The following is a 13,636-nucleotide window of genomic DNA, read 5'->3' on the forward strand; positions in this document are numbered from 1 at the left end:
TCCATATAAACACAAATGAGGTACGAGAGTGCTAATCATATCGCAGAAAGTATGAAACTATCACTTTGGCGTCTTGGCAATTTCGTACTTCCTGCAGCAAATGCGCTGGTTTTGTGTCATGTGACTTTCATACTTTTCAATTGGCTGAGGAAAGCCTTAGCTGAAGAGAGAAGAACCACCACGAACGGAATTGGATGTGAGAGCAAACTGCAGAAGCAACAGATATGCTACTGGGATTCCCACATTCCATTAGTATGGCTAATATACCCATCCTGCTAATTTCCATGCACACAAAGGCAATCATTGTGGATAATAGACACAGTGACTATAGACTCACAAATACCGCCAAATAATTCGAATAAATAACAAAATATAACAGAAAAAAAATTTTGTGTTTCAAGGTGTTTCCAACCGTTACTATAAATTTACGATGCTTCCCGTTCACCATTACACTACCAGTTATATGTCAAACAGATTGCTTGCAATTATACCTACATCAAATTTATGTACATGTCTAATAACTGTCACTCTACGCCCTTTTTTTATTCAAAATGTTGTAGGCTTACTTGCGTTTCTTAATATCATTACTGTGCATGAAGAGAGAAGCGTATGTTATAGAAAAGTGTAGTTTAACTGAATGATTTTCACATATTTATTATTTTGGATGTGAATAGTACGCGTTGTTTTATTGTTTGGTTAGTGTTTATAAATCAGATGTTACGCCATTTCGGAATAGGACAGTCAGCTAGAAACGAAGCTTTATTTTCGGATATCTTACGCTTCATGCTATTGCTTGTCAAAAGATTTCGACACTCTTGAAAGTGTTTCATGAGGTGGTGTGTTGTGTTTCAGTACTTGTGCCGAGCCCGAATCTCGTCCGGCACAGAGCGGAATGAAACATCACTGTTTCGATACAATTAGTCCGTTCCAGGCGCAGGTGGACTGAAACAGTCTTATTTTGAAACAACGATACAGTTTCTGTGTCTGGCTCGGGATCCGAGACAGGGGCGGAATGAAACACCACTGTTTCGAAACAGTGAACCATAGCCGTTCCGAAACACTGAAACAGTTCCAGGTATCGATACACTGTATCGAAACACAGAAACAGTGGCCAAGTCTACTGGCTGTCCGCACCTCGCTGTCTCTCCGCCCCGACTGAACAGCGACAGACGACGACCCTCAAATACTAGCGCACGCTCCAGAGATGGTACGACACTGCACTTGTCGAAAAGCGCTGCTGCTGCCACTCACGGGCAAGCAAACCAGCAACTTAGTGACGCTAGTAAATCGATAAAGTCATTGATGACAAGCAATAAACGGCATGACCACGAGCCGCGCACGGCTCAATGATGAATGGCAGCTAGCTCTAAAGGTGGAAAAATGTGACTTAATGCGGACGAGCTGGAGGAACTAACCTGCAACTATCGGTTACAGTATTACTGGTGTCCTGCCTGACACAGTCAAGTCGTTTAAATATCTGGACATGACGTTGCAAAGCGATACGGGGTGGAACGAGCGTATGAGAACTGTGGTAGGGGAGGGCGGAATGGTCGACTTCGGTTCATTGGGAGAATCTTAGGAAAGTGTGGTTCACCTGTAAAGGAGACCACATATAGGACGCTGATGCGACCTGTTCTTGAGTGCTGCTCGAGTCTTAGGGATCCGTACCGGGGGAGGATTGAAGGAAGACACCCAAGTAATTCTGAGGTGGGTTGCTGGATTTGTCAGCAGTAGGTTCGAACTACACGTACGTGTTACGGAGATCCTTAGGCAACTGAAATGGGAATCCCTGGACGGAAGCGTACGTTCTTTTCAAGAAACACTGTTGGGAAAATTTAGAAAACCGGAACGATTCTACTGCTGATAACATATATTTCGCGTTAGGATCACGAAGATTTGAGAAATTAGGACTCATACGGGAGCATATAGACAGTCGTTTTTCCCGCGCTGTATTTTCGAGTGGAACAGGAAAGGCTCAAATGGTTCAAATGGCTCTGAGCACTATGGGACTTAACTTCTGAGGTCATCAGTCCCCTAGAACTTAGAACTACTTAAACCTAACTGACCTAAGGACATCACACACATCCATGTCCGAGGCAGGATTCGAACCTGCGACCGGAGCGGTCGCGCGGTTCCAAACTGTAGCGCCTAGAACCGCTCGGCCACCCCGGCCAGCAACATGAAAGGAAATGACAAAGTATTGGTAGTGGGTATCCTCTGCCACGCACCGACTGGTGACCCGCGAAGTATCTGTGTAGATGCAGAACTTATTTATCTGAAACTAAGCACGCAGGACATAAGCAATCACATTCGTACCATATATATCTCCTGCAGCCTTGATAAAGGGTCCAATTCGGTGTGGAAGAAAATCTTCAGAATGGGATATCCTGCTGAAGCCGCTGATTGATAATTAAATCGAGTAATACTCTCAATTTGTGGCGATGTTTATTGCGACGTTTGACCCGTTATTCGTAACAGTTTGCGCATGTTTAAGACCGGGTGATTTATGATTGAAGTTAGCCAATTAGGCCGTCGCGCGCAAATTCAGGCTGCCCGCCATATACAGTTAGTGTCAGTTGTTCTCGTAGTGTAGATGACAGCGCACGAGACTGTTCAGCCTTTGTCTCGGGTTAGATCCTTACTACCTTCACATGTCCATTATTTGTATCGCCCTCTTGTTCGAATATAGGAAGCCTACAGCAAAGGACTTGGAAGAGCAGTTGAACGGAAGGGATGGTGTCTTGAAGGGAGGATATAAGATGAACATCAACAAAAGCAAAACGAGGATAATGGAATGTAGTCGAATTAAGTCGGGTGATGCTGAGGGAATTAGATTAGGAAATGAGACACTTAAAGTAGTAAAGGAGTTTTGCTATTTGGGGAGCAAAATAACTGATGATGGTCGAAGTAGAGAGGATATAAAATGTAGACTGGCAATGGCAAGGAAAGCGTTTCTGAAGAAGAGAAATTTGTTAACATCGAGTATAGATTTAAGTGTCAGGAAGTCATTTATGAAAGTATTTGTATGGAGTGTAGCCATGTATGGAAGTGAAACATGGACGGTTAATGGTTTGGACAAGAAGAGAATAGAAGCTTTTGAAATGTGGTGCTACAGAAGAATGCTGAAGATTAGATGGGTAGATCACATAACTAATGAGGAAGTATTGAATAGGATTGGAGAGAAGAGAAGATTGTGGCACAACTTGACTAGAAGAAGGGATCGGTTGCTAGTACATGTTCTGAGGCATCATGGGATCACCAATTTAGTATTGGAGGGCAGCGTGGAGGGTAAAAATCGTAGAGGGAGACCAAGAGATGAATGCACTAAGCAGACTCAGAAGGATGTAGGTTGCAGTAGGTACTGGGAGATGAAGAAGCTTGCACAGGATAGAGTAGCATGGAGAGCTGCATCAAACCAGTCTCAGGACTGAAGACAACAACAACAACAACGAAGAACACGTTTTGCGACACCATCTCCGGCGGACCGCTTCAATTTGGGAGTATTGTGGTCTGACTCGTTAACTTTAATGCCGATGAACTCGAAAACGGTGCAGCATGTCGAATATTTTTAACAATTATTTCGCAGCAGAACCTGCTCTGCGACACGGTTACAAACTTTTGGGACTGTTTGTGAATACCTCGCACAATATATCTAGGGCAGTTTGCATTTACTGCTCCTAAAGTTTCCATCTGTACAGTTAGGGGAGTTTCGTCATCAGTAAGAGGATCATTTAAACTGTCCAGTTCAACTCCTGTCTACTGAGATAATGCTTGCTGCACTGGTAGATCACCGTCAATTTCGTCATCCGAAATACTTTCGTCGTCTGATATTTCAGATTCATCGCCACGCACATGAAGAATTTCATCGTCCTGTAGAGATACGTATTTTCCAGGCTTATTCTATAAAGAAAATATGATGCAAGAATGAAAACTACGAAATATTATATAAGAACACACACAATACACTCTTGGCGTCAGTAGAAATGGCGTCTACAGAAATTACGTAATAATTATTGGAACGATGCATACATAACTGTTCCTTGAGGAACTTGGTAATGTTGGTTGCATAACCGAGACTTTTAGTATACACAGAATAAAACAAAAAATACACGCTTTTCGCTAACAAATGCAGTAGCACAACTCACGACGCTTCTTTGTTCTGTATATAAAACAAACGACGAGTCGCGACACCAAACGCCACTGCGATCTGTTGGCCAAACTCGGAACTACGTGAAGCGATGCCACACGGAATCATTGAAGCATTCGGAAGCTCAAAGACGCCAAGAATACTTAACGATGCTATTTGGAATCACAGACGCAGAATGGGTAGTCTATTTTTGATACCACAACATTAGCGGCTGAGTCTAGAGTTGTGTCTTCACTAGTCGACACGGCCTGCTGATGAATGGCATCGCATTGCGTTCAGCTGTAGTGTCTCAGTTATGCGCTACTTCGGATGACAATCGACAGCGACTTGAGCAATAGTCCTAGTATCAGGATTAGCAAAATGGTTCCACCTATTTAACATTAATTTATTTATAATCGGATTTGGAATTACCTTATTAACTATAATTCAATGATGACGAAATGTAGTACGGGAAGGAACGGATGAAGGATTACATACAGGATTTGTATCAATTGAATTAAGATGAGGAATAATCCTATTTATTGCATCAGAAGTATTATTCTTTGTGTCATTCTTCTGAACACCAACAATTGAGCTAGGAATACTATGACCTCCAATAGGAATTCAACCTTTTAATCCTACACAAATACCATTACTTAATACAGCTATTCTTTTAGCCTCAGGAGTAACCGTAACATGAGCGCATCATAGTTTAATAGAATCTAACTACACTCAAGCATTACAAGGATAATTTTTTACAGTACTTTTAGGATTATATTTCACAATACTTCAAACATAGGAGTATTGAGAAGCACCTTTCACTATTGCAGACGCAGTATATGGATCAACATTCTTCGTTGCAACAGGGTTCCATGGTCTCCACGTAATTATTGGAACAATCTTCTTAACAACATGTCTACTTCGACACTCAATTAACCAATTCTCACCAAGACACCACTTTGGATTCGAAGCATTCGAAGCATTCGGAAGCTCAAAGACGCCAAGAATACTTAACGATGCTATTTGGAATCACAGACGCAGAATGGGTAGTCTATTTTTGATACCACAACATTAGCGGCTGAGTCTAGAGTTGTGTCTCCACGTAATTATTGGAACAATCTTCTTAACAACATGTCTACTTCGACACTCAATTAACCAATTCTCACCAAGACACCACTTTGGATTCGAAGCAGCATTCTCCCAATGGTTCGATGACGCTCAGCCGAGTTACTCGTGGCGTCATGGTGTGGGATTCGACTCCAGCTCATGGCTCGTGATGATTGAGGGATCTCTGATAGCACAAAGGTACACTACGGACATCCTGGGTCCTCAAGCGTTCATTTTCAAAAGGGCAATGCTGAGACATGTCTCTGTAACTGTCATCATGATGCTGGGGTCCTCCCGTTACCAGCAAATTCCCAAATCTGTCCCTGATAGAAGGTGTGTGCGACCACGTCAGATGGCAACTCCATCCCAATGCCAGTACCCAGAATATCAAGGACCCGTTACAACATTTGTGGGTCAGATTGGCTCAGGACAGGATTCAAACGCTTTATGTCGCAATCCTGAATCGAATCAATCCACGCATCCAGGTCACAGAGTGTTGCAACGCCGTTATGATATGGGGACGCTGCCAAGTTGTTAGTAAATTTGCTTCTGCTATATATATATATATATATATATATACTACCCTCCATAAGTTTGGAAACACCTAGTAATTATAGACAATGGGAAGGAAATACAGAATAAAAATTCATTTTGTTGTTTTCGAAATGTTTATTAAGCTCAAATAATACACAGGAAGATGTAACAATTACATTTTCGATTCCTCAAAATAGCCACCCTCTGCTTTCATCGCAATCGTGCACACTCTCGGCATGCGCTGCGTCAGTTTTGCCAAGGTTTCACTCGCAATTAATCTCCATTCTTGCTGCAGGACCTCCCACAATTGTGACACACTCACTACTTCCCGTTTTCGGATCCTCCTGTCCAATTCATCCCATAGCAGCTCGATTGGGTTACAATCAGGGGATTGGGGAAGCCATTCCATGTTTTTCTATATTTTACGAACCTCTAGAGACTTCACATAGTTCTGACACAAGTGAGACGTATATTTCGGATCGTTGTCTTGCTGCAAGACTCCTTTCCCAATCAGACACAAACCAGATGTCTTAGCATGTCGCTGGAGAATGGTCAACAGTCCCCTAGAACTTAGAACTACTTAAACCTAACTTACCTAAGGACATCACACACATCCATGCCCGAGGCAGGATTGGAACCTGCAACCGTAGCGGTCGCGCGGTTCCAGACTGAAGCGCCTAGAACCGCTTGGCCACACCGGCCGGCGCTGGATAATGGCATGATAATCCTTTTGGTTCAGTTTTCCATCTATTTTCACCAAATCTCCGACTTCATTCCCTCCAAAGGATCCCCATACCATCACAAAAACCCCTCCATGCTTTACAGTTGGAATTACGCAAGCGTTCATGCGGTAAACGGCATACAAATTGACGGCGTTTGCTTCCAAATATTTCGAACTTGGATTCATCAGTGAATAAGACTCTTTCCCAAGCCCCTGCTGTCCAATTTTGGAGTGTCTTAGCCCACTGAAGCCTTTTCTTGTTGTTGACAGGGCGCAACAGTGGTTTCCTTGTTGCTACATAACCTCGGAGGTTGTTGTCTGCCAGGCGTCGTCTCACTGTTGACTCACTCACCGTTGTATCCCTCGTTGCGTTTAGTTCAGCAGTCAATTCACGGACAGTTTTTAATCTGTTACGTCTACCGGTCACTACCAAATACTTTTCCAGCGTTCTTGGGTGCTCCTGAGCAAGGACGATCTCCATAGGAGCCTGTTTCTCGATGCCGGTGTATGGTTTTGACAACTCCGCTGATGAAAATCATCACTTTCTTTGCTATTTGTCGGACACTATTGCAATCTTGGTGCAAAGTGATTGTCATTACCCGTGATTCATAAGGAACCTGGTACTTTGGGGCCATTTTGAATCACTTCCGCGGCGTGTTATACCTTTAAGCAAACGCAACTACAAGTGAACAGAAATGTAAACAACGTATCTCTACACAGCCATGCTAGAGAGCCTGTATACAGAGAGAGTGGCCGTGGGTGAAGTTGGCCGTGATTGGTTGATTAGCTTTGGCGCCATTGTTCTGCCAAACGTCTCTCGCGCTTCCTATGTTCGCCGTGCTTTTGAGTTGAACTGAAGTTCAGAGGACTTTTGGAAACGATTAAAAGGTGTTTGAATTATTGAGAGACTTCTTATGCGTTGTGCATGCATGTTCGATTTAGTTGTATATCGTTTTTAGTACGTAATTAGCGTTTGTGATCTTAAATACGAGTTGAAATAATGAAGCGTTTTGTGATGAAGTCGGTAGGCCTACATGTTTGAAGTAAGCACGTTAGTAATAGTACAATATTGTTTTTGACATCTGTAATTCGTTCTGCAGACGTTCGTAAACGATGCCAGGTTGTGCTGCATTTGGTTGTTCCAACAGAGGCGAAGGTGGATTTCGCACGTTAGCATTTCCACGCAATGAAGAAAGACGAAAGCAGTGGGCAGTCGCAGTCAACAGGGCTGACATAAATCAAACAGGAGCCTCGTGGAAACCAACCAAGTACTCTTATCTATGCGAAGGAAGTCGTTTTTTCTTTTTACTACATATAACTTGCAATATACATAGTTAAATTTGAAAACAGACCTGTAAATTGGCTGTGTGAAAATTATTACAACACATTATTCTTATAAACATAGAATTAAAATGGTATTGTGTATCTAATGTGTAAGACTTTTGCTAAGCTGCAGAGGTCATAATCACGTCCTTCAGTGTCATAAGGTGTTTTTTTTAACAGTGCAGTATTGAAGATTTCCACGAGTGTCATTTGATTTCTAGGCCACTGTAGGTAATTCCAGATAATCTGATTGTATTTTATAACTATTTTATTAATGCTGTTAGGGCATGAAATTTCCCAGATTTGACTGTGCGGCTAGTCCCGGCGGAGGTTAGAATCGTCCCTCGGGCATGGGTGTGTGTGTTTGTCCTTAGGATAATTTAGGTTAAGTCGTGTATAAGCTTAGGGACTGTTGACCTTAGCAGTTAAGTCCCATAAGATTTCACACACATTTGAAAATTTTTTTCCCAGATTTCTATCTTCATTTTGTCGTGGTTGCTGAAACATTACTCGTAGTAAATAATTGTAGGTAATCTTGAAGACAGTTTTTAATAGGCCTACTTACTGTGGGGTAGAAGGGATACGGTAGTTTTCTTGTTATATTTGGTCGTTATTACAGTAGCCTACATTTAACATTACCTGGTTTTTGTAATCTTTTTCGTTTGTTATATATATAAAAGAAAGTCGTAAGCAGTTGTTTACTTGTGACATGCAAAAGTTTGAAGTAGTAATACATCTCACACTTTTTGCGTGTCACAAGTAACCAACTGCTTACGACTTTCATTCGTCTGACGTAATACAGGCACGTTAAATCTTTAGCGTTATGCACTTCCGAAACAAAACAAATGCTATACACTGTATTTTTTTATTTACATTACTTCCATTGCAATATGTCTAGTAAACGGACTTTAAAGGAGATAAATGCAAGCAAAGAATAATTTTTACAGCCACTGTAACAAATTTTTCTGTGCTGTAAGTAGTAGGCTACTATGAGTATATTACAGCTGTAAAGAAAGGCATTTAACAAATGATTTCGCCATAATGTCTGGTGCTTTTGATTCGGTGAGTGTGTACTCCACTACTCCAGTACTGGCCATTCAAAAGTCTCGCCCGCAGTTTGGCAGAAAAATGGCCGCCGTATCGTCCAGTTGGCAACTCTCTCCCTATACAGGCTCTCTAGCATGGAGGTAAGAATAGAGGGAGACGCCGTGACGTCCTAGCTGTGAAGCTATGTGAAGCCGAGGGTAGGCATCTCAATCCGACCAAAACATTGCTGCTGTAAGCTTGTGTGCATAGGCTTGTCGCTCGCTTTTGGAAGGATTTTGCGCTATTATGGTGACTTGTGTGGTGTTCGGATGTACGAATCGTTCTGATTGTGACGCGAAATCGAAGGGAGTAACATTTCATGTGTACGTTGTCTCGTTAAGTGTGATTTTACAGCTTCATTGTGAATGAACGTGTGCAACATCGGTACTTGTACTATAGCGTGTGTTTCTCCTGTATGATTTTAGATTTTCTAAAAATGAAAGTCGGAAAGCTCTGTGGGAGAATGCCGTGAGGAGGAAGAATTGGCGTGCGTCTAAATGGAGCACTATATGTTCTCAGCATTTCCGAGAAGAGGACGTAGACCGAACTTCCCTTTCAACAGTAAGGCTCCGAGAAAATGCTGTACCATCAGTTTTCCCTACACACCCAAAACATTTGCAAAAGGTATGTTAATTCAAAGAATTAAATTCTTAGTTTTCAAGTTCACGTTTCAGTATAATACGTACGTATCGTCGATAATCGAAGTGTTGAGTAACTCACTTTGTCTTCATCATGTACCGAATTAAAAGCTAACACTACATTAACTGGCGTAAAGTATAGGCCTAAACAGGACACTGTGTAGATTTGCCATTCTATGAACCGTATTTCAGTAAATATTGGTGGTAATGAACAGTGTTTCCCAGTAGTGTAACGTAACTGAAATGTCCCAGTACGTATTACAAACAAGATGTATTTATGGGGCTTTGGAGGGAGGGTATAGCTAACTTAGTTTTCAGTTTCTATTATTTAGTTTGTGATACACGTTTATTACTGAATTAACAAAATTGTATCGTTTACATTGAAGGCTAGCTATTCGTAATATTATACTAAAAACTATTTTTAATCAGAAGAAACGCGGAATTTCGCCTTTACGAGATTTTATTTTAAACAAAAACTTTGAAACAACCAATCTGATGACGTTACATGCGTATATGGTGCAATTAGCGACTGTAATACGCGCAGCGCTATAGCACACTGGCAATGTTTTGGTCAGAGTGTCATGGCAGCGAGCCACGCCCCCATGGCTTCAAAACGTAGTACGGCTGAGATACGTAGCGCCATCTCCCCTTATTCTTACCTCCATGGTCTCTAGCCTTGCAGTCTACTCGCGCCACCTGGCGTGTTTAGTAGAACTGCTGGGAGAGGTAACGTCGGTTTACATAAAACGGACCAATACTAGTATGTTCCAATATGTATGTATATGTACAATAATTAAGTTTACAATAGTGTACGTGTCATTCTTAACCGTTATTTGAGCTTGCTATTCCGTATTCTAACCAATATCTCACATAGATCACTTCCATGTTGCTCCGTTGTAATACGCAGCAAAAACACCATAATAGGAGCAACATCACGGAGGGGAATGACGAGTATTTTAATGTTGTGCAAGTTATTCAGTCATAGAGGTTTTGTTAATTTATTATCGTTGACAAATATCCGCTGAAAACGTGACCATTCTAGGTATGGCGTGCATTTAAGGGAACTGTTCCGTGACAAGTAAGACTAATGTCAGATTTACGTGCCGTTGCGCCGGTTCATAAAAACAGCAGGCAGTATACCAGCAGGGGTCGTTTCTAATTGAGTTATGGCTGTTCGTCCTCTCACAGACGGCGTAAGCTATCATCGCCAGCCAGAACATTTCGCTACGCTAGACGCTTCGTTAACTTTATTAGCAGCAGTTAGTATTTGTGTGTGTATGTGTGTGTGTGTGTGTGTGTGTGTGTGTGTGTGCGTGTGTGCGCGCGCGCGCGCACTGGTGGCAGGGGGAGGAGAAGGTGGTAGACAAGAGAAAATGAGAGAGAGAGGCGGAAAGACACTCTATCTGCTTCTCTGATTATTCTAATTGTGCATTTCTCTATGAAATTGATTATGGTTGTGAAGAAGCTAGGACGTGGCTACCACCTTCCTCGTAAATTCTGATCAGGATCAAAGGCTACAGCGGCATTCGCGACAAAGGGCATGCCGATCAGTTGGCTACACAAAGCGCAGTTTTAGGAACGCCATATCATGCAAAGGTACCGCAAACATAATTTATACAATGACAAAAAGGACGATTCGTGTCAGGTGCGACGAGGAATGTAGAAGCAGAACCAGTGTTAAAGGGGAACAGTGCAGAAGGGTACCCTTGTGATTGCGACAACTCATTGGTATATGAAGCAAGCGGATTTTCTAAACCATTGCACAAATGAAATTCGATCATGGTCGTTTTAAAACTGGAACTGATCGAAATCCCTCTTTGTACTTGTGTAGAAGACGAAAAATACGTGCACCGTTTAATAGTAGGATTCTCTGAAAAGAGCCCGGGTTCCCGGGTTCGATTCCCGGCGGGGTCAGGGATTTTCTCTGCCTCGTGATGGCTACGGTCGCAGGTTCGAATCCTGCCTGGGGGATGGATGTGTGTGATGTCCTAAGTAGTTCTAAGTTCTAGGGGACTGCTGACCACAGCTGTTAAGTCCCATAGTGCTCAGAGCCATTTGAACCATTTTTTTTAAAAGACAGAGGGCACAGATCGTGCACTACATCAGCTGAGTGTTGTTGGCTACAGTGGCCCACTCTGAGTTACGACTCTTCTGGAAACAACAGGCGATTACGGTGTATAAACTCACATACACAGCTCTCAGTGCATTAGTAGTGTCCATATAATCAGCTGTCCAAAAAAGATGACCACTTTGCACTTAGTCGTGGGTTACCACAAAATAAGACAAATAAACAAGCCATAACTTTTGTAGCTGAGTAATTTTTTAGAACATTTCTCATAGAGAAACAGCAGTCTGACCAAATGTGTTACAAAAACGGATTACAAACAGTCTCGACCGTAATAAAACATTGAAATAAATGTTTTATTGCCGTCGAGACCGTATCTAATCAAAGTACGTTTTACATAAGCCTAAGTCGGCGCCAGCAAACGTTGTTGAGTGAGGAACTGGAGCTCGGCCAATTTGAAACATCATTCACAATTAGAAGGAGCAGCACGTGTATTTCGCATCAGAATACAAAACGTCTTTCAATATCCATTTCTGATTTTAACAAGGTTCAATATTTTCTTTTTACTTTACTTTCTGCGACTGAAAATTGCACCATTTTAAGGCGAGTCACTATCCATCAAATCACACTTCAGTGCGACTATCTTCTTCGTATTATAGCAATCAAAACACTTTCCAATAAAACGAACTCTGCTCCAATTAACAACCAGAAAGGGATCCTCATAACCGGTGCCTGTGAGATGAGTCCAATGAGACATCCTAACATTAAAAGCCAAAGTACACTCATTACAATTTGTAGTTGGTTCTGCGTCGAACCTACTAGTATACACGTTTTCTCACGCTTGCACGTCTGCACATAAAAAAAGTACTCCGTCATCAGGCCACAAGTGGCCTACCGGGACCATCCGACCGCCGTGTCATCCTCAGATGAGGATGCGGATAGGAGGGTTGTGTGGTCAGCAAACCGCTCTCCAGGTCGTTATGATGGTTTTCTTTGACCGGAGCCGCTACTATTCGGTCGAGTAGCTACTGAGTTGGCATCACGGGGCTGAGTGCACCCCGAAAAATGGCAACAGCGCATGGCGGCCCGGATGGTCACCCATCCAAGTGCCAGACACGCCCGACAGCGCTTAACTTCGGTGATCTCACGGGAACCGGTGTAGCCACTGCGGGAAGGCCGTTGCGTCTGCACATCAAACACACCTACAATTAAACAAGACGTCCATTCAATTATACAACTAATGTCCTCCAACAAAAGTACGTTGTTTATGCATAAAGGCTTTAGTTGTGCACGTAGATATGATTTTAGGCAGATGAGGTAAAGACTTCTATAGTCCAATTATTTGAACCTCAATAAAGTTAAAATCTCAAAAGCGGTACCAGAAGCACAAACGAATGAGAAAAGTTCGCTCCGTTCGGAAACTTAAAAAGAAAAAGGAATTATTTCTTTGCAAGTGTGAATTTGATTGGTGTATTCAACGATTTGATACGGAAGAGAGAGCCTGCGAGGTACTTTCATTTACAGGATGGCTGAAATTTTAGCAGCTTGAAATTGCATGAGCAACCTTTTAACTGTCCAAATAACAACAGATGGCCTCAGATTTATAAGAATTCGAAATTACATAAAACAATAACAGTGCCGCCGTAAAATAAATGATCAAAATACCAATCCTTGGATGAACGCAGTATTTAAAATAACAAGACTTTTAAAGTTAAAAAAAAAAACACTTTACTGTTCCTTTACTCGAGACAAAATGTAGCCAGAAAATACTGATTTGCAGAATGTGCCTTGCCCAAACTCTCTGACGTGATGGAGGGCCCTTCTAATAAATTTGCCGTCTGGGCCCAAACATCAGTGTGCTTCCCTAAACCACATGAGCTTAAAACCTGCGAAGATCCCGACACATAGTCCCCGCCCACCCCACTTAAGCTCCACCCCTGATCGGCAAGATGCTCCGCCCAACCGGAGCAAAACGATACACATCGTCGCAGATATGTTACTCCTAGAATGAGAACTAGAAAATGAACAATTTCCAA

General features: G+C 42.3%; 1 pseudogene; it reads right to left on the reverse strand.

The window, feature by feature from the left end:
* Positions 1 to 12,666: 12,666 nt before the first annotated feature.
* LOC126107102 (5S ribosomal RNA) lies at positions 12,667 to 12,784 on the reverse strand (annotated as a pseudogene).
* Between the last annotated feature and the right edge of the window lie 852 nt (positions 12,785 to 13,636).

Source organism: Schistocerca cancellata, chromosome 10, assembly GCF_023864275.1.
Source record: "Schistocerca cancellata isolate TAMUIC-IGC-003103 chromosome 10, iqSchCanc2.1, whole genome shotgun sequence".
NCBI lineage: Eukaryota > Metazoa > Arthropoda > Insecta > Orthoptera > Acrididae > Schistocerca > Schistocerca cancellata.